This window comes from Manis javanica, chromosome 12 (assembly GCF_040802235.1).
Source record: "Manis javanica isolate MJ-LG chromosome 12, MJ_LKY, whole genome shotgun sequence".
Taxonomy (NCBI): domain Eukaryota; kingdom Metazoa; phylum Chordata; class Mammalia; order Pholidota; family Manidae; genus Manis; species Manis javanica.
In genome coordinates, this window is record NC_133167.1 from 39,307,949 (window position 1) to 39,329,363 (window position 21,415).

Here is a 21,415-nt window from a genome sequence, read left to right on the forward strand (position 1 = left end):
TAAACCTAAATGAAGACATAAAGAGAATCAGTAAAGCTAACTACATAATTAATTGTAAAAGGCAGTATAAATGTATTTTTATAACCCTTTTCTATTATCTGATTTAAAAACAACTACATAAGGCAATAATTATGAAAGTATATTGATGGGCCCATAATGAATAAAGCAAGGAATGGAGTGACTCTGAAGTAAAGTTCTATATGCTTTTGAAATTAAGTTGAAATTCTTCTGAACTAGATTGTTTTAAATTAAGAAGTTAATTGTTATCCCCAGGATAACCACTAGGAAAATAACTCCAAGAAATATCATAGCAATATCATCAGGAATGGCAGAGTAAAGGAGTAAAGGCCTGTTAAAATTATCTTTTCCAGAAAACCAACAACAAGGGAATTAATGGCACACTAGAAAATATATACTTAATACAAGATAAGGCAGTAATGGAGGAATTGAGGAATAAAAAGTCTGTAAGACATACAGAAAAACCAATAGCAAAAAGGTAATCTACTACATAGAAAGGAGGACATTTTGTAATAATAAAAGAGTCAGTTCAAATGGCAAACATATGATTATAAATACATATGTACCTAACAACAAAGCTGCAAAATACTGAGTAAAAACTGACAGAGTTGAAGGGAGAAATAGACAATTGAATAACAATAGTTGGCAAATCAATACTGCACTTACCATAATGGATAGAACAATTAAAATATCAACAGGATAGGTATGCACAAAAACACAAAGATGAAAAAATATGTAGCTGGACTTCTTCAAAATTACAAACATTTATACTCCAAATGACACTATCAAGAAAGTAAAAAGATGATACACAAAATAGAAAAAATATTTTCAAGTCATATATTTCACACAGGTCCAATATTCAGAATATAAAAAGAATTCATACAACACAGAAATAAAAAGATAAGAACCCTATTTAAAAATTAGCAAAGTTTGCATCATTTCACCCTAGAATATATACAAATGGCCAATAAGCATTATGAAAACATGCTCAACACTGTTAGTCAACAGGGAAAAGCAAATCAAAACAACAGTGAAATACCACTTCATACCCACTAGGATGACTAAAATAAAAAATAAAATAACAAGTGTTAGTGAGAATAGGGATGGAATTGGAACCATCATACATTACTGATTGGAATGTAAAATGTTGCACTCATTTTGGAAGACTGTCTGGAAGATCCTCAGAATGATAAACACAGAGTTACCATATAATTCGGCAATTCCACTCCTTGGTGTATACTCAAGAAAATTGAAGACACATAAACAAAACTTTTACACAAATGCTTATGGCAGAATTATTCATAATAACCAAGAAGTGAGAACATCTCAATGTCCCATCAACTGACAAATGGATAAGCAAAATGTGGTATATCCATACAATACAATTTTATCTGGCTATAATAAAAAATGACATACTGATACATGTTACAATATAGATGAACTTTGAAAACATTATGCCAAGTGAAAGATATTAGCCACAAAATACTACATATTATATAATTGTGCTTTTATGAAATGCCTAGAATAGGCAAATCTATAGAGACAGAAAGTAGAATAGTACTTGCCAGGGCTTGGGGGCTGGGGAAATGTGGAATGACAGTTAATGGATACAGGGCTTCCTTTGGGGATGATGAAAAGGTTCTGGAATTACATAGTGGTGAAAATTGCACCACTCTGTAAATACGCTAAAACTCACTGCATTGTACACTTTTAAATGGTAAATTTCATGGTATGTGAATTATATCTCAGTAAAGCTATTATTATTTTTAAATCAGTGAGGAAAATGACTAACTACAGTATGACCTACCAAGATAAAAAATAAATTATATTTTGTCTTATTATCAACTCAGGTAAACAAACATTCATGGACCCAGACATAGAGAGATGCTGGGAATGCAAAGATAAATAATAAACAGTCCTGACCTTTGAGGAACATAGGAAATAAAATCAATGATAAATCTATGGAAAGAATTTTGATTCCTTCCTCTAGTTTTCACTCTCAAAATGTATAAAATACTAATTTTACCTTGACAGACTCTAATTGAATTTTCAATTCCAACAAATTTTAAATAATAGCAGGCACCCAAATTCAGCAACCAGATACTAAAGATATAACTCTAATTACATCTCAAGTCACACTTCTCTCCCAGCACAAGAAAGTCCAAATTATAATCCAGCCCTGACTGTCCTGTTGCAGTGTGTAACCCTAGCGTGTGGGAGCCAAGAAATTTCCATGTCTCTGTTTCCTCACCTTCATCCAAACCCCATGCTTATGTCCCTTTCCAGTTTTACAGGACCTAAGTTATTCCTTCAGGCAACTAACTCAAACACCATTAGTTACTAAGGTTCTTCAGATACATATTTTGTCGGGTCATCAAAATAAATGCAGCCCCCTTCTTTCATGCCTTCATATTTCTTTTAGTTAGTAAAGATGTAGAATGGTCCCTTTCAGGATCAAAGCTGCTACCTGTGTTTGATACACTGCAAAAGCCAGATACTGATGCCACCTCATATGTTCTATTTCTCCAGAACAGAGGTTGCAAAACAGATGCAGGCACCATATGAATTGTGTTTGGCCTGTGCTGTTCTAAAGACATTTTAATTACCAACATATTATACTAAAGAGATGTTTTACATATAAACTTACATTTTTAGCTTCATTTGAAAAATCTGAAATTTGGCCATGCTGGACCCAAATTCCCACGTGGTAACAACTGAGTGAGCTGACTTGTGACATCTCCTTCCCCTCTGCTAAGAATGCTTCTCCACAATCCTTGCCACTCCACAAGGTTTAAGGCACAGCACATCAGCTGGTTTTATTTGTGACCTACTGCCTCTGGAGGGACTGGGGTTTGAAAGAACTCCAAGTCCAGAGAGTTCAAAGTTGTTTGCAATCATAAAGGGACCTCTTCTTAAAGACCTCTTCCCCTATCTTCAGTTTTAGGTTTAGAACATGGACATATTCTCTACCTTTGCCAAGCTCTCCTAGTTTCTTACTCCAACAACTGCTTTAAATTCCTGTAAGCACCATCATGTCTAGCATCTAAGTGCCACACACTTACCTAAATGCCTCCAGGACACTTCCACAGAGGCATCCTCTGGCCTGGAGGCTCCTACATGCAGCAGCCACTATGGAAAGCACTGAGGATGTCATCCATAGACTGGTGAAATTTTAATTCTCTTTGAAGATAAATGTTTTTCCCAAATTTCTGATTCTTGTGAGTTTAAACAATCCTTCCCAAATTTCACTGTGCATGTAACACTTCTGGGGATCTTGTTAAAATTCAGATTCTGATGTAGTCGGTCTGGCATGAGGCCTAAGATTCTCTATTTCCAACAAGCTTCCAGATGATGCTTACACCACTGGTCTGTGGACCCCACTTTGTATAGCAAGGAGCTCGAAGACTTCCAAAGGAAGAAAGACCTTTCTAAGATGAGAATTATCTGAATGAATCAGACCTCCAATACTTGACTTTCTGCCATTTTAAAACTACAAAACTGTTCATCTTTGAGCAACTCAATATCTGATTTATATAAATAACAGCATTTTATATGGTCCGTGAGAAACAGATGCTTCCTTCAGCCATTAGGCATTGATTATTGTACATTCACTCCATGATCAATACTAGGCATTACACAGAAGGGTTGGCCAAGTTTCCATATGCCCAGAGTCCTTAAAACCTAGTTGGCAAAAAGACTGATAGGAAACAAAATAGTGTACCATTCAAAGCAGCAGATAATTAACATCTTTAAAATAGTGATAATCAATAGTGATTTAAAACAGTGAAATAAAACAGTGATTCCCAAAAGTGTATCATATCAGCATCTGGGGGACAGATCAAACCAAACCCACTTCCCTGCACCCCCTCTATCATACTACTCACACTACACACCCCACCCTTACTGTCAATCACAGACAAAAGAAGCTACAGTCACTTCTAGGACTGCCATATTCTTCAGAAGAGTAATGTGGGGAAAAGAGGATGACAACCAGTCTTTTAAACTGTATATAGAAAGGCAATGGAGATATGGGGCCAGTAAGAGGAAGTGGAATTGGTGGGTATTCCAGGCGGGTGGTGCTTCCTGTCATAAAAGTACTGAGATAGGGATGAGGCAGGGGCGTTTATGGGGTGGAAAGAAGACTTGCCTAATTAAAGTAAACCAGAGGGCCCCACTCACCAGCACCCATTCTGAGTAACGGAAGCATGACCACCTCAGAACTTGACGACCACCTGTTAAGAACATTAAAGAGGTATTTCTTCACAGGGGTGCTGAACTAGTTTGCCTCTCAGATCCTTTCCCATTTTCCTCAGCTACAAAACACAATTTCCATTTTCCTCGAACACATTAATTCTCACCCAAATCACTTGCTTTGCCTGCTGTTTGTGGGAGGTGAGTGAAGAGAATGTAGATATGTAAAAGTCCCTATAAATTTAAGAAAAAACATAAATTGCTTCATCAGATAAATTTCTATTGCTGCTTGGCATCCCTGGTTTTTGGGGATTGTTCTCATAGGTCTTATTTTCAACTCCGTCATCAATCATCTCTGTGACTCTTCTCTAAACCTTGTCCAAACTATCCTCATCTCTTCATATAGGCAAGTGATGAATCACACTTCAGGCCTTCCCTGACCACTCCATCTAAAGGAAGTCTCAGTCATACTCCATTCTCAATCCAAGTCCCCCACTACAAAGCATCTATCACACTTCCAACTGTATTTTCATTTTTTATTTATGAAAATTTCAAAAGTATATTCAGAAGTTGATATAGATCAGAAGTTAGTATTATAGCAGCCCATATACTACCATCCAGATTTAACAAATGTGAACATTTTTGCCTCATTTTCTTTGAATTATATATTTATTCATCATATCTCTGCCACCTGTTTCCTACTAGATTCCCTGTTATATCTAGGCAGTGCTATGTCTAACTATTAACCTCGTTTATACTTATCACTTAGCCTACAGCCTGGCACATATAAGGCTCTCAGTGCTTGTTCAATGAATAATGCATGAACGGTTTCTGTCCTAGAATTAAATAATGGCCATCAGTATCGAAAAAGTATTATTAGACAAAAGACGATTCCATCTTTATTTTAGTTCAAAAAAAAAGGAAATGGATCTTTACTGAAGAATGAGGGTGTCTTGCCAATAGGTTTCAACCTGAGCAAGTTCGATATGGATTCAGTGAGACCGAGGAATGACAATGGAATGCTCTTGGGGTGAAAGGGTTTATTACCCAGCTTGTTCTCCCAGAGATAGGTCGGGGACTAGAATTACATCTGCATCCAACAGTCTGCAGGTCTGTAATCCTCCTTTGTCTCTCTGCCTCAGCCCAGAGTATATAGTGACAAGTCAATAATAGCTTATTGCCTACAGGTGCAGAAGCAGTAGCCTAGCAGCAGGCCAGTTACATCATCAAGTAGTTTAGGCTCAGGTGAGGATCCTGGCCATAGGAACCTTCGCTTTATCCACAAAGGGTTCAAATGTAAATGTGTGCTATAACTGGACATTACACATGAGAGTGGGTTAGCTGAGCAAGGACCAGAACTTGCCTTCCATTGTCCCTCTTGCCCCAGGGAGCACATTCACCTATTTAAAGGCAAGGAGATACAGGAGATGAGCCTACAAAGTTTCTTCTCATCTAAAGATGCCAACTCAATGCCTTAAAAAGGAAAGAAGAAAGGTAAAGAGGAAAGAAGAAAAGGAGAGAGGGAGGGAAAGAGGGAGGCCTATGCAAAGAGAATCCAACCCACTACAGAGCATGTATTTTTTCTAAGTTAGGTCAGGGGCAATATAGATCATATCCTGAAAACTTCTGAATATTAAGTCCACTTGTTTGAAATACAGCCAAGCCTAGGGTCATAGTACATGAAAGGTCAGGTCCAGTTGTTAGACCTAGCCACCTCCTTCTACCTGTACCCCCACCACTCAATATCTTAATGCAAACTCCAAAAAGCCTAAGTTCCTCCCACCATGGTTCTCTACATGCTTTCAGATACCAAATATGCACTTGTATTCTCTCCCCGTCAAAACTACTGGGTCTAAGTTCTCCTTTTTTGTGCTCTTATTCTTCCAACAGGTCTCTGAGAGCAAATATGTGTAGTATTTAAAGGACTGTCCATTACTGAAAATATTACCTTCTTAACCCTTTATGGTCAATGTGGACCTCCAACTCCCTATAATGAAAAAATTTCTTTGACCTAAGATGGTGGCAGACTCTTTTATGTATTAACAATTTTTCCTTCCCTCCCTGTTCTTGACATGGTTCACCACAGACAGTCTATTACTAAGGTACGCCACTTGATGTATGAGAAATCGATTCTAATCAGTTTCATGAAGAAACACTTTTCTTACTTCACAGATAAAATATTATATGAGTGCCTTTCCCCTAAACAGCCAGCACACATCCCACGGAAAAGCAGTCTTGCATTCCCTGCCCACCACTGCACAGCATACTCGTACACTTAGGGGCCACAAACTGGCTGCATTCAGTTGTCACTCTTCCTTTTTAGCATCTTTTTCAAAATCAGAAGGCACCACATCTTCCCTGTGGAGCCGCAAGTGGACTAGCTTCCAGGTACAACTTCCTGTCTTCGTACAACCATCACCTCCTCATCTGAAAGGCAAACTAGTGCTCTGTTAGTCAGTCCTGCCCTCTGAGCACTTCAAAATTACCAGAAGAAAAACCTCTTCCCACATAGCCTGAATTTTTGGTGATAAATGAACAAAGCATCACCAAGCACTCCTCCCTGAACAAATGCCAAGAGCTGATTCATTCTCAGCATGACATCGGTGCTCTATGGCAACCATAGAGCAAAATATCTGCTAGCATGTACTTGATAGTAATTGTCCTTCCACACTCTATTCCACTGATACTATGCAACAGCCAACCGTGTCATTTGACAAAAGAATTCTGTCAGTAACGTCTTGTTTCTGTTTAAGGATAATGTTTGTCTTAACTTTCCAGCTGATTTTCCAAGTATCCCCTTAATACGCAACTCAGTCTTATTTTTGCTATAAGGATCCTTTAATGATGCTGCTAAAGTTTCAGTCTTTTACCGACCTTTAGCAATACAATTTATTGATTTTGTAACGGAAAGCATTGTTGTGTGCTTGTCCTGGAAAATGTCACAGTATAACAGAGAAGCCACTGTGCTTTGTTTGAAAATGACACCAAAACATCCATGGCTTCATGCCACCTTTGGACAACGTTTCACAACAGGCAATGACTAAGGGATGAGGAGCAAATGGTAAACCAATAAAAAACATCTTGAGATAGTCATCGTCATACTTCCATATGCACTCTTCCATTTCAGCCACTGTTTTGAAATCATCATCTCATGAATTCCCTAGTTTTTACATATACAGATTCACATTTTATATTTGCAGTGGGATCTATTTCTCTGTTTGACATTCTAAACTCACTATTATTTCCATCACTATTATTACACTTCAATGAACCTCTTTTAAGCCACTGATTTATTTTTGTGAAATAAGGATATAATGGAAGACCAGCAACAGCCAAAAGAAAAAAATACTATTTTAATATATAAACGATAAGCAAATGACACAAAAAGTATGTTAACCAAGATAAAGTATACCTTTTATTTAAAGTAAGCTATAGTGAATAGCATGGGCTTCATAAAAGAAACACAATTTCTTGATATTAAAATGAGTTTTAAGAGCACACTGAAATTTCTGCTGAAATCATAGTTACTCCCATATGTCAAAGTCCTACATACTCTGCCACTCCTACACCACCTTTCTGATCTCATTTTCAAAAAGCCACACACACACACACACACACACATGTCACTCCACCCCATCATGCTGGTCTTCTTGCTTATCTTTGAACATATTCAAACACATTCTCATCTTGGGCCTTAGCACTGGCTGTTCCCTCTGCCTGGAACACTCCCCCTCAAGTACCTGCATGAATACCTTCATTCATCTCCTTTTAATTCTTTCCTTAAGGTCTCTTTCTCTATGGACCCTACTCAACCATATTTATCCTGTTCTGTTTTCTCTTTCTCTAAAAGCACTTACCTCCTTCTAGCATACTATATGATTTACCTATTTATTTGTTTATTATCTGTCTCCCACTTCCACCCCTCCACCCCAACAGAATGAAAACTTCACAAGGGCAGAGATCTTTATTTTATTCATTGGTATGTCCCGAGCACCTAGATAAAAAACTGACTCGTAGAAAGTTCTCAATAAATAGTAGTTGAACGAATGAATGAAATTTTTTCACTGCTTTTCTTTTCCAGCCACCAAATTGTGGATCTTTGAGAATTCAACAGAAAATGGAGAGCCATCAAAGGTTTATAACAAGAGAATTATAGAACAGATTGGTATTAGAACCATACAAGGTCAGGAGATGATTACAAGTTTAGAAAGGCTGGACACAGAAAGTTTAGTTAAAAAGTCAATCCATGAAAGAGATGATGAAGGCCACAGTTTTCCAAATAACTAGTCCTTCATGAGTGGTTTATTCAACCCTACATATATAAATATATATATTTCAACATGCCTATATATACAGGCACATGCATAAACATTTATTTTGAGCAAATATAAAAAAAAGCTAAAGACATTTTTCCATCATATGGGTATTCTTCATATAATAACTACTGACTTGGACATTGGTTAAAACGACCATGTACATCACAGGTTTCTGGGATGCTCCCACATTATACTTATTGATCAGGTGCCCCTTCTAGTTTAGTACTTGCTTTTACTCTCAAAAGTATCCTTATCTGGACAAAAAAATTACATGGTCATCATACTTAGGAAAGAGACACATAAATTTATTTAGGCATGCTGACCAAGCTTTTGAGGATTTTAGTAGAGTGGGAAAGGAGAAGGTGACAGCCATAATTAATTGTAACACCTAAAGGCCAGCACTGCAAGTGAACTATTTCAAACAGGCAATTCTTTAGCAAAGGAACACCGTGACTGTTGCAGAAGTAGGTGCCACAAGCTTCAGATATCTAGCTTTGGAACCTAAATCCCTACCAGATCACCTGCACAGTCTCAAATCTCCATGAGAATTTTCACACAGTGAGCAGGCACACCAAGTTTTCTCTGCAAGCCCTCTGTGCAAAAACTGAGATCCAAACCCAAGACTGGTGTCAGAAGTTTGAACAGAAAACAAAGGCTCTTCTATTATCCTGTAGCCCAGAGAGCTTGGAAACTAGGAGAAAGTGGAGTTAAGTCTTTATAACAACACTTGTGTTCTGAATTCTCAGTAAATATCCAAGAACTGGTCCAAACACTAGATCTTGAAACTTGGGTTCACATCTGTAAGAGCCATGCACCCATCAGGTCTGCAAACAGGTTTTGTTGAAACTGCCCTCCCTAGTCACAGTTGTCTCAATTCATGTGATCCCTAGCTAAATGGGCAAGGCTCAATTCTTACTGTTCTTGAAGACAATAATAACATAGGTTTAGAACCATAGTAGACACTTAACAACTAAGGATAAAAGTCTTTTATTTCCTATATATGTAAATAGATGATAAGAAATCAATGACCTTCTTTTTATCATCTGTGCTATTTCTTTCTTTCATATGCATTTTCCAGTTTACTTTCTTTTTACCTTTTTTATCCTTGCATTTAACAAATGAAAAAATGAAATAAAGAAAGAGTCAAGTCTCTGGTCAGGAGAAGACGGTAAAGAAAAGTCAGTATTCCTTAATATTTACCACAGCTGCATCATCTAAACCAGGGCACTTTTAAATATGAAAGGAGATGTATTTGATAATTAAGATAAGTCAACAAGAATAAACTGAGACTTGCAGATAAACCAAGGGATCCCTTCTAATCCCTCTCAGATTCCCATACATCCTATGTGTAGAGAAGCAACCTGCGCCTCTGGTAGGTCAACCAAACTTCAAACATAGTCCTCTGTCTCTCAGGGCTGGCTTGGTTTTCCACGGTGGAGTTGCAAAGATTTGCACTCCATGCTGCCATTCCCTATCCAACAAACCTGTAGAACTGGTTCCATTTTTACCCAGGAAATCAGGCAACAACACACTAGAATATGGATATAGGCCAAGCCTACAGCAAGCCCCAGGCCTGGAGCCTCGGGTTTCTCTTACAGAAATACTTCACAAGAGAGACAGCAACCTGGTGAGAGGGTACACAGATAACAGCTACAGATTTAACAAGTATTTTGAATGTTAGATCCTTTCATTGATGTCCTGGCACAAGACGAAACTGAACCAAATCCAAAGCCACCTCTCCTGCAAAACACATTCATCCAGAAGGGAAGGCTATAGCTACAGCATCTGTCCTCAACTACAGGTAACAACTTTAGGTTTTTTTTGCCTTTTGCTGAGATCAGTTGGAGCAAAAGGCTTTCAAGAGAGTAAGAAAATATGTTTTTTCTCCCAAGATCACATTGCCCCGGTTAAGCAGAGCTAATGCTTATTTTTATCCTATACTTCCTGTTTAGAGGGATCAAACATTGCTCATGTTCTTTATTAAATTTAGGCCTATGGCTAGTGCTTATTAATTTGCTGGAATATTTTTCCCTTAGTTTCATAAAGAAGGAAGACCAATTTTGTAATCTCGTTGCAATCTAGAGCACATAAAGAATCTACAATGGTGGCAGGAGCAGAAAAGCTTCAGCTGGTTTATCTCAAACTGTTCAGAAAGACTGATTTCTTCACTGACTCCAGTCATTCATAAAGACTGTGAAAGGCCACCCAATGCTATAAGGAGGTAATGGTAAAGCAAACATCTTAGGCTGTTAAGTAATTGTAGATGTTGAATACTATAGTAGCTGAGTCTGGGGACAAATGCTGGGAGTTAGAGAATCACCTGTCATGGAAATGTTGGAAGAAACTCCTTTTGAATTCATGCACATTGAACTAAAATCCTTCCAGCTAAGAGATACGATGAGCACAAGGGGCCTTTGTTAAAATGAACAAGAACTAAAAAAGTTTGACTTGTTTTCCCCTATAAGTGGTGCAAAAATATTAAATTCAAAGATATTTCTGTTAATGTAACTGTTCGAACTGCTTCGCATAACCACAAATGAGGTCAAAATGTGCCTAAAAATAAGCAAAACTAACAGCTTAATGTTGACTTTTTAAATGTTCAAAGGAAGAAAAAATTAACTGGTAAGGCTGTTGGATGGTAGGGTTATAATGTCTCCTTTTAGGAAACCAAAATTATGTCTTCCCCACCCTCCACCAGCCTACCACACCTCCCAACATTGAAGTGGATCATTTCTGAAAATTACAATGATCCATTATGCTGGGCTCCTCTTGTGGCTACGGATGCCATCTGTCTCCCATACTATATAAACAATCCCTGCAGGAATCTTCTCATGACAAAACAGATTAGCAAACTCCAGATTTTCACACCATTAATAGTGTCCCTATCCAGATTAGACCTCTTGCTTTAATAATTCCAGAGAGAAGCCTAATAACTGATTCTTCTTTGTTTATAGGTAATGCATTACTTTAAAGATAACCTCTCAGAACAGACAGCCATCTGTTGGGAGGAGAGAGAAGGGAGAAGAAAAAAAAGCTCTCTAGGCAACGAAGAAACGAACCCTTAAGGGAACAGAAGAAACAAATGAAAATCCTACTTGTTAGACGAACGAATAATTAACGATAAAATCTTTTTCTTCTAAATAACAAAGTATAGAAAACTATTTTAAAAAAGACAAGTTTCACACCCTTTAGAAGGCATATGTACACCGAGAATTCAGAGTTCGTTTGTCTCTGGGACAGCGAAAGCAGAAACATACCAGGAAGGCTAAAGGCTCCCGGGAAGTTTGCCTACAGTCCACCTCTATCTACGATAAGCACAGACACTTGCCTCTTCTAAGTTTAATATCAACTGATGCCTTAACTGTGAGCTCTCTCTATTGTCTCCAAAGACTTCCTACTCTAAGAGAAATAAACAGGCTTGCAAAGAAATAAACACTTGAGCACGACGAACGGAGGTAAAACAAGGCGTGGAAGAGCCAGCGCGCTGCAGCTGCACGTCCTCGGAAGCGTCTACGTCTAAATCTGCAGCCCCAGTTTCCTCCAGGCCCCAAGCCCAGCAGAGGATGTTCACAACACATTCCAAACCAGAAAGAAAATGAAGCCTCCTCTCCCTCCAGTGATGCTCAAATGGATCCAAAAGTCTCAGCTCCCAGGGATAATTAAACCAAGAAACACGTCCGGTGTCTCTCACCCGTATTTCAGGACAGAGGAAACCGAAATGTCAAATGAATGACCGCGCCGGAGCGCGAGGGAGGAAAACAAAGCCACCTCCCGCTGGCCCGTACCTGCGGCACGAGGGCCGGGCGCGGGCCGCACGCTCACCTGGGGCTGGGCGCCCGCCGCGCCGGGCTGCGGATGCGGACAGGGCCGCGGGGCGGGGGAGAGCCCCGCAATCGACTGGACCCGCGTGCCCGGCTCCCTCCGGCCGGTCCGTGCGCGCCGCGGGGAAAGCAGGCGGCTGGTGACACTGCTGCGGCGGCCACTGCCACGGGGCCGAGGAATCCTGCGCTGCGGTCCTCGACCCCGGGACCCGAGGCAGCGACTCGGGAGACGCGGCGCAGGAGCAGAGCGTGCCCGGCGCGCCCCTCAGCGGCTCGTCCCGCCGCCCTCCGCAGCGGGCCGGGTCCCGGTTCGCCTGCGTGCAAGCATCTTCCTTCCCTCCCCGCCACACTCGGAGCTCCTTAACCGACTCCGCGCCGCCGCCCACCGCCGGGTTACGCCGCGCCCCCCACGCGACCCGCCGATTGTGTCGAGTCAGCAGCTGCGGCGGCGGGGACGCGCGAAACCATGTCTCCCGCCCGCGCTCCGGAGGACGTCGAGAGTCCGGGCGCCGCGAGGAGGTGCACAGGCGAGCTGGGCGGCCCTGCCGCGGCGCGTCCCCGAGCGGTCCGACATCGCCCGGTTCCCCGCAGCTCGCTCTCCAGGCGTCGCCCTCGAGCAGCGCCTACGTCTCCCCATCTCGCCGCTCCCCGCCGGCTCGCCCGGCATCCCTTTCTCCCGCCGCTACCTACCTCCGGCCGGGCTGGCCGAGCGCCTGCCCCAAACCCTGCACCCCGGCCGTCGGAGGGCGAAGGGTCCGGCCCGCTCACCTCCGGCGGCGCCGGCGTCCCCCCCGCTAGACTCCTGGGTGGCATCTGCCCGCACGTCCCTGCGGGGCACTTGGCTGGGGGCTTCCTGCACGCTGGGGATCGGGGGAAGGGAGGCGGGGAGGATGGGAGGGACAGCCAGACCTTGGCCGCTGGACCTTCCTGAGGACGGTACAGGAGAGCAGGGCGGGTGCAGCTGGGCGGAGGGCGAATCCCGAGGCTGCGGAGGAGCCGAGGCTGCTCTCCTTCTGCGACACCGAAGGACATGAGGTTCTGAGTGGCGCCGCGGAAGAAAGAGGAGACCCTCTGAGGTCATGAAGGCAGGACTCTTCCTAAATCCCACCGGAAAGCAGGATGGAGGACAGTCATGCCTCGGTTTCCCCAGCTGCAAAGGCAAGACAGTAATACTCATGTCACCTACTCGGGGTGTGGTCACGAATGAAAATGGATTCTTGAAAGCACTCTGAGCTACTTAGCTTAAAGAGGGCACTAAAATTTAAAATTACTATATTGATACTTTTAGCTTTCTGGTTACTTTCTGTAGCATATTCATTGACTCAGTCCCACTTAGGTGAAAGAATGAAAAATCTGTAATGTAATGATATTGCCCCATATGCATGGCATCTATCAGCTATGGAAAAGATTTACTCGATTTTATAGTTTAACAACTATAGCCATATGGGGCAAGCCCCAAAACACTGCCCCCCCTTATTTGGGGGCTTTTTAGTATGTGCTCTTAGTATTATCCATCTCTCTCTCTCTCCTCTGGTAAAAGAGAGATTCAGATTTCCTTTGGGAACTAGCCATCACTTTCCCCCAGGAATCTTGTGGTTGCAGGATACTGATATGCACTCCATCATGTCCCAGAGCTGACCAGTTATATATTCCAGACCGCAGTGACTGGTTCTGGGAGGGGCATATTGGTCCAGAAACTCAGTCCAGAGTTTTTGCTGAATCAGTTCAGAAAAAGCCTTTTAACTAGGATAACTAATAACAAGTACCGCCAATGCAAGTTAATGAAGCCAATTTCAAGAGAAAGAAAGCTGCGGAAGAGAAGACATGTCTTTTGAGCCTTAGAAGGCAAATATATCTGAAGTGAGCTCTGCCCCTGAAGCCAATAAAGCCCTCTCCTCTTTATTTCCTCCAGTCAATTTCAGTTGTGTTCTGCCACCTGTTACAAAAAGCCCTGACTCATTATTCCCATGGACCTATCCATCCCAGGCATCATTGCTAGGCTGCTCTACTGAATTGATGAACCCCACACACATAGCGAAAAAAAAGTGGGGGGGTACTTATTCTTGCTACTACTGGAAAAATAGAGATTCCAAGAGTTCCCACATGATGTTCTCTTTCTACAACTTGCTCTAGACCCAGCAACTCACCTGCAATCTTTAACCTCCTGAATTGACTTATCAGTGTTATAAGGTAGCTTTAAACAAAAAAAAAAAAGCATAAAAATAATACAGCTAAAACAGATCATTATAGTTGCCTTAGGTTAAAATAATTTTTTTTCTCTCCCTTAAAAACAGCCCCATCTATCTTTAAAGTTTTCTATATATCAAGCATTAAACTTAAGGCTAAGATTAAATGCAAAATCATACTAAGTTTTCAGACTTGCAAAAGGATGTAAAGGTTAGGTTCCTTCCTACTGCACTCCCCACCCCCGATCACCAGCATTAACCAATTTGGGTTCCCCCCTAGCCTCTTCTTGAACCATTGTCATAAAGTTTCTGGCCTAACATTAGAAAGTGATTCCTTAAAGTCAAAATTCTTGTTACCTCACAGGACACCAACTACTAAAGACAGACTTTGAATCACTTGCACTGTCTCTTGTAAGATCTTTGGATGGCCCTTTGCTGCTTATCAGATAACAGTCTCCTGACCAAAACTCATTGTCCTACCTTGCCTCCTTTATATAAATGGCTCAAGCTTGTGAACACTTGTCTTTTGCCAAAGCTCAAAACCCAACAGCAGGTTCCAGGAAACTTAAATTTCATCCCTCCAGGAGAGGAACTATAAGTGTGTTCATGTGGTCTTAAATTTCTGTAAATGTTTCAAAAGTTAAATATTTTAATCTCCAAAGACTGCTGTCTCTTTTCATTTAACTTACCTTCAGTAATAATTTTCCTTGTGTCTGGAAGTACTGCAGTGGTTGCAGGCATTTTGGCAATCTGGCTATGGGTAAATTGAGTTAGTTAAGTGGAATAAATGTATGTGCTTCACGGGCCTTGCAGCTACAGTAACAGTAACACCTATTCCAGCTGCTTGAAGACCTATCAACTGAATCACTTAGAGCTGTAACACAAAAGTAGAAGGGCCAGAGACTACATCAGCAAATGAATGTGTACTTCAGAAACCAGCACAGAAGTATATAAGTAAAAGGGTAGAAATGTATGGATCCAGAACTAGCATATGGAAAACCCTCCCACATGTTATTCTTTAAATGTAAAAGAAATCTGATAGAGATTTTTCCCAGATTTGACAACAATCTTAAAAATGTACATGACTTTCCCAGAAATGAACCGTGGACTGGGAAGAAACTGGTCTAAACTATCAATAATAAAAACAAAATTCAATCAGCTTTGCTAGTAGAAATACCTATTAACTCTATAGAACAAAATATGACAAAATCATTTTCACATACAGAAAAAAATCAGAGTATGTAGCCAAAAACATAGGAAAAAGTAATGTAAAGGTATGTTAGGCAGTTAATTCATTTTTTTAAATCATGGTATTTTTCTGTATTGGTGATATCTGACATGTGAATTTTTTAATTCGATTTTATAGTTTACCAACTAAATCCCATGATCAAGTGGGATTTAGACATGGAATGCAAGGATCATTCAACATATGAAAGTTGATAAGAAAAAAAGTGAAGGAAATGAACATCAGATATACGATTAGCAAATATTTTACCCTGTCCTGTTGGTTGTCTCAGAATGAAGGGAAAAAACATGATCACCTCAACTGATGCAGAGAAAGCATTTGACAAAATTCAACACCCCTTCTTAAGAAAAAATTCAACACAATAGGAATAAAAGGAAACTATATCCACATAACAGCCATATGTTAAAAATCCACAGGAAACCTTTTACGCAATGGGGGAAGACTGAAAGCTTTTTATCTAAGTTCAGGAACAAATCAAGGATGCCCACTTGTACCACTTCTATTCAACATAGTACTGGAAGTTCTATCTGAAGCAATTAGCAAGAAAAAGAAATCAAATGCACCCAAATTAGAAAATAAGAATAAAATTATCTCTGTTTGCAGATGATATGATCTTATATGTAGAAAGCCCTAAAGACTCCACAAAAATAGCTATTAGAATAATAAGTGAATTCAGGAAAACATCAGGATACAAAGGCAATGCACAAAATCAGCTGCATTCCTATATACAATGAACTCCTTGAAAAGGAAATTACAAAAACAATTCCATTTACAATAGCATAAAAAAAAACTTAAGAATTAACCAAGGAAGAATAGACTATAAAACTATAAAACATTGTTGAAAGAAATTAAAGAAGACATAAATAAATAGAAACATACCATATTCGTGGATTGGAAGACTTAATATTGTTAAAATATCCTTCTGTCCAATGCATTTCACAGATTCAATGCAATCCTTACCAAAATCCCAGACTTTTTAGGTAGGAATAGAAAAACGGACCCTAAAATTCATATGGAGTCTCAAGGGGCTCCAAATCACCAAAACTATCTTGAAAAGAACAAAACAGATTACACACTCCCATATTTCAAAATTTACCCAAAAGCTACAGTTATTAAAACAGTGACATTGGCATAAAGACAGGCATATTGTCCAATGGCAAAGAAGAGCCAGCTCAGAAATAAACCCACGCATATATAGTCAAATTGTTTTTGACAAAGATGTAAAACTACTCAAGGGCAACAGGGTAGTCTTTTTAACAAATGGTGCTGAGAAAACTGGATAATTACATGAAAAAGAATGAAGTTGGACCCTTATCTAACACCAAATATAAAAAATAATTCTCCCTGGGCAAGGGAAACAAAAGCAAAAATGAACAGGTGGGACTATATCAAGCTGAAAAGCTTCTGTACAGCAAAGGACACCATCAATAGAACAAAAAGGTACCTACAGTATGGGAGAATATATTCATAAATGACAGATCCGATAAAGGGTTGACATCCAAAATATATAAAGAGCTCATGCACCTCAACAAACAAAAAGCAAATAATCCAATTAAAAAATGGGCAGAGGAGCTGAACAGACAGTTCTCCAAAGAAGAAATTCAGATGCCCAACAAACACATGAAAAGATGCTCCACATCGCTTGTCATCAGAGAAATGCAAATTAAAACCACAATGAGATATTACCTCACACCAGTAAGGATAGCTACCATCCAAAAGACAAACAACAACAAATGTTGGTGAGGTTGGGGAGAAAGGGGAACCCTCCTACACTGCTGGTGGGAATGCAAATTAGTTCAACCATTGTGGAAAGCAGTATGGAGGTTCCTCAAAAAGCTTGAAATAGACTTACCATTTGACCCAGGAATTCCACTTCTAGGAATTTACCCTAAGAATGCAGCAGCCCAGTTTGAAAAAGACAGATGCACCCCTATGTTTATCGCAGCACTATTTACAATAGCCAAGAAATGGAAGCAACGTAAGTGTCCATCAATAGATGAATGGATAAAGAAGATGTGGTACATATACACAATGGAATATTACTCAGCCATAAGAAGCAAACAAATCCTACCATTTTCAACAACATGGATGGAGCTACAGGGTATTATGCTCAGTGAAATAAGCCAGGCAGAGAAAGACAAGTACCAAATGATTTCACTCATATGTGGAGTATAAGAACAAAGGAAAACTGAAGGAACAAAACAGCAGCAGATTCACAGAACCCAAGAATGGACTAACGGTTACCAAAGAGAAAGGGACTGGGCAGGAGGGGTGGGAAGGGAAGGATAAGGGCAGGGAAAAAGAAAGGGGGCCTTACCATTAGCATGTATAATGTGGGAGGAGCAAAGGGAGGGCTGTGCAACACAGAGAAGACAAGTAGTGAGTCTACAGCATCTTACTATGCTGATGGACAGTGACTGTAACGGGGGGGGGACTTGGTGACGGGGGGAGTCTAGTAACCATAATGTTCTTCATGTAATTGTAGATTAATGATAATAAAATGAATAAAAAATAATTCAAAATGGATCAGAACCTAAATATGAGATCTAAAACAATTAAACATGTAGAAGAAAGCATAGGACAAAGCTTCATGACTTGGATTTGGCAATGATTTCTTCGATATGACACCAAAAGCACAGGTAACAAAAGGAAAAAATAGAAAAATTGGACTTTAGAAATTAAAATATTTTGTGCATCAAAAAACCCTGTCAAGAGAATAAAAAGAAAATCCACAGAATGGGATAAAATATTTGCAAATCATGTATCTGATAAGGGATTAAAATCTAGAATATAGAACAAACTCCTAAAACTCAACAACAACAAAAAAATCCATTCAAAATGGGCAAAGAACTTGAATAGATATTTCTTCAAAGAAAATACGTGAATAACCAATAAGCACATGAAAAGATGCTCAACAACACTAATCTTTAGGGAAATGCAAATCAAAACTATAATGAGATACCACTTTATGCCCATTAGGATGGCTACTATTAAAAGAAAAACAGAAAACAACCATTGTTGGCAAGGATGTAGAGAAATTAGAGAAACTGGACCCGTGGTATACTGTTCGTGGGAATTTAACATGGCACAGTGGCTGTGGAAAACTGTATGAATGTTCCTCAAAAATTAAAAATAGAATTACCTTAGGACCCAGCAACTCCCCTTCTACGTATATGTCCAAAAGAATTGAAAGTATGGTCTTAAAGAGATATTTGCAGAATGGGGAGTTATGGCATACTAAGTATCAAATTCCAGTTTTACAAGATGAAAAGAATTATGAGGATGGATGGTGGTGATTGATTGCTCAACAGTGTGAATGTATTTAATACAACACAAGTGTACAAAAATGCTTTAGACCATAAATTATGTTGTGTATTTTGTCACATACACACACACACACACACACACACAAATAAATGAATAAATCAAATAAATTGAAGGAAGAGTCCCTTCCCTAACATATCCACCTTCAGGTCCAAAACCCAGACAACAGAGCACATATTTTGAGGCACACATCTCATGTCATGGGCCTCTCCTATCTCTGCCTTCCTCTCCCATGACCTGCTGAAACTGGAAGAGATGTCATTCTTTCATTTCCCCTTCCCATCTACCTAGACATACTTTGGCAGAAGCAGAGCCTTTGGGTTGTCTACTGCCTTTATAGCATGTACTCCCAGCCTTACTGCTAAGCCTTACTAAGGCCAGGATAGGAGAAAGAAATTGGCTTACCAATTAGGGAAACTTTATCACGAGGAACTTTGAAAATATTACAATTGCATTATTAGCAGAGGATATCTAACTTCTCAAATAAGTTTTATATATAACACCTCATTTGAGAAATTAATCCCACTCTTATCCCAATTTAATAGGTGGGAAATTGAAGCACAGAAAAGCTAAGTCATCTGGCTGGGCTAGCACCAGGGCTTGCCTCTGACTAGTCTTTATTCTACCATGGTGTATTGTCTCTTTAGTTAAATAAGATGGCTTTTTAATCACTTTTTTAAAGTTTATTTCCTTAAGATACATAACATTAATCCCACTCTCACCCCAATCACTCACCAGCTCAGATTGATTCTGCATTTGTTTAAATCATTTCCTTGCAGGTTTCTACTTTCTTATTGTTTTCATATTTTCAGTATCTTTCTTAACACCACCACCCTTTATAGCATTTTCAAAATACTATATTCATATAGGAAGTGAAGCCACAATAAAGGCCATGATATGGAAAGAGACCACCAAGAGGATGATATTTTAGTTACGTAACTAAGATATACCATGAATGTTTTAAAAATCTAAATGTACACTCTAGTTGGCATATTTTTCTTGTTGATGAACAAATATGTCAGATAAACCCAGCATTTCCACTTGACTCAAAATTTCAACCCAAAACATGATTCTGTGTTAGGAGAAGCCTGGGTGATATTATAGGTTTTGGCCAAAGAAAAAATATCTTTCCCAGAAGCTGTATCATGATTGAAACTTGTGCCAAGGAGTTCATGTGATTTTGTTCAAGGTCACATAGAGGTAATAGGTGATGAAGCAATTAATGTAAGAAGACTTAAAGTGAAGCAGGAGCACAGAAAAGACATTGCAAAATTAAAATCAAGGTTGAGGGCCTAGAAAAATAATATGAAATATACAGAAAGTTGAATTATGGTGCCCTTTTAAATGTTATTCTCGCCCCATGTCCTGGGGCCAGTGTTAGACCACATAAGGCTTATCCTCTCACACTGGTTTTCTCTGTATGCTAATCACTTCCTCTAGAGAACGTTGTTTCTCCCTTCTCTGTCCTGCTTTGTGTCTTGGTATACTGACCCATATGGACTGCATAACATGAATCCTTACTCCCTGACATTGGAAGAGACTAGAAGAGAGAGGGGTGGGAAAGATTCCCCCACCAACTCCCTCCTTGACTTGGTGATGCAGTTCCAGCATCCTCCCTGGCAGGTAGCCCCCCTCCCACTAATCTAGCTTCACTGGACTCCAGGACATCAGTGCCTTCTTATGTCTCTTTGTGCCTATGGATAGTAGAAGCTTCCCACTGTTGCTGGTTCCTGGGTGTCTCAACAGTCCTCTTTAGTTTTAACTCTGCCCAAGCCTCTGTGACTAGACTTTTTCTGATGTTCAAAATTTATCAAAGTACACATTTATAAATTTTTCCAGCTTAGCATGTCATCTATTTTCTGCTAGGCTCCCAACTGTAATTATTTTCCAGGATATTTACACTTGTAAAATGAAAGATTTAGACACAGTTAGAAGTACATTTAAAGTAGAGCATCTCTTCAGTTCAGATCACTAGAGTTCAGGTCAGTAGAGCTCATATCAATTGCTATGATGTAATTTCAAACCTATATTCATTGAGAGTTCACCTTTATTGAGAGTTTATACCTCCATTTTGATAGTTCAAAAACTTCGATTTTATCAATTCATCTGCAGATAACAGAACCACAGGGAATCCATTCTTGCTAAGCTCACAGGACGCTGAGTTATAGTTCAAGACTTTCATTTATTTGCTTAAAGCAGAAAATATCCAACACAAGAACTATTAAGCCATCAACTCAGGGTTCTTCTTTCTGGTGAAAAATATTAAGAGTCTCAAAATACAGATGAGATGTTTGCATCATGATGATCAGAGAG

At 39.7% G+C, this 21,415-nt stretch overlaps 1 protein-coding gene across 4 annotated transcripts in view; it reads right to left on the reverse strand.

The window, feature by feature from the left end:
- HECW2 (HECT, C2 and WW domain containing E3 ubiquitin protein ligase 2) overlaps positions 1-14,255 on the reverse strand; it is a 344,914-nt gene extending 330,659 nt beyond the window's left edge. For 3 of the 4 annotated variants that reach the window (XM_037009109.2, XM_037009108.2, XM_037009110.2), the window contains exon 1: positions 12,348-12,486. The gene's annotated coding sequence lies outside the window, so the exon portion shown is untranslated. Of the gene's footprint in view, positions 1-12,347; positions 12,487-13,255 lie in introns of those variants that run through there. The other variant, XM_073218419.1, reaches the window with a different exon arrangement.
- Positions 14,256-21,415: the final 7,160 nt, after the last annotated feature.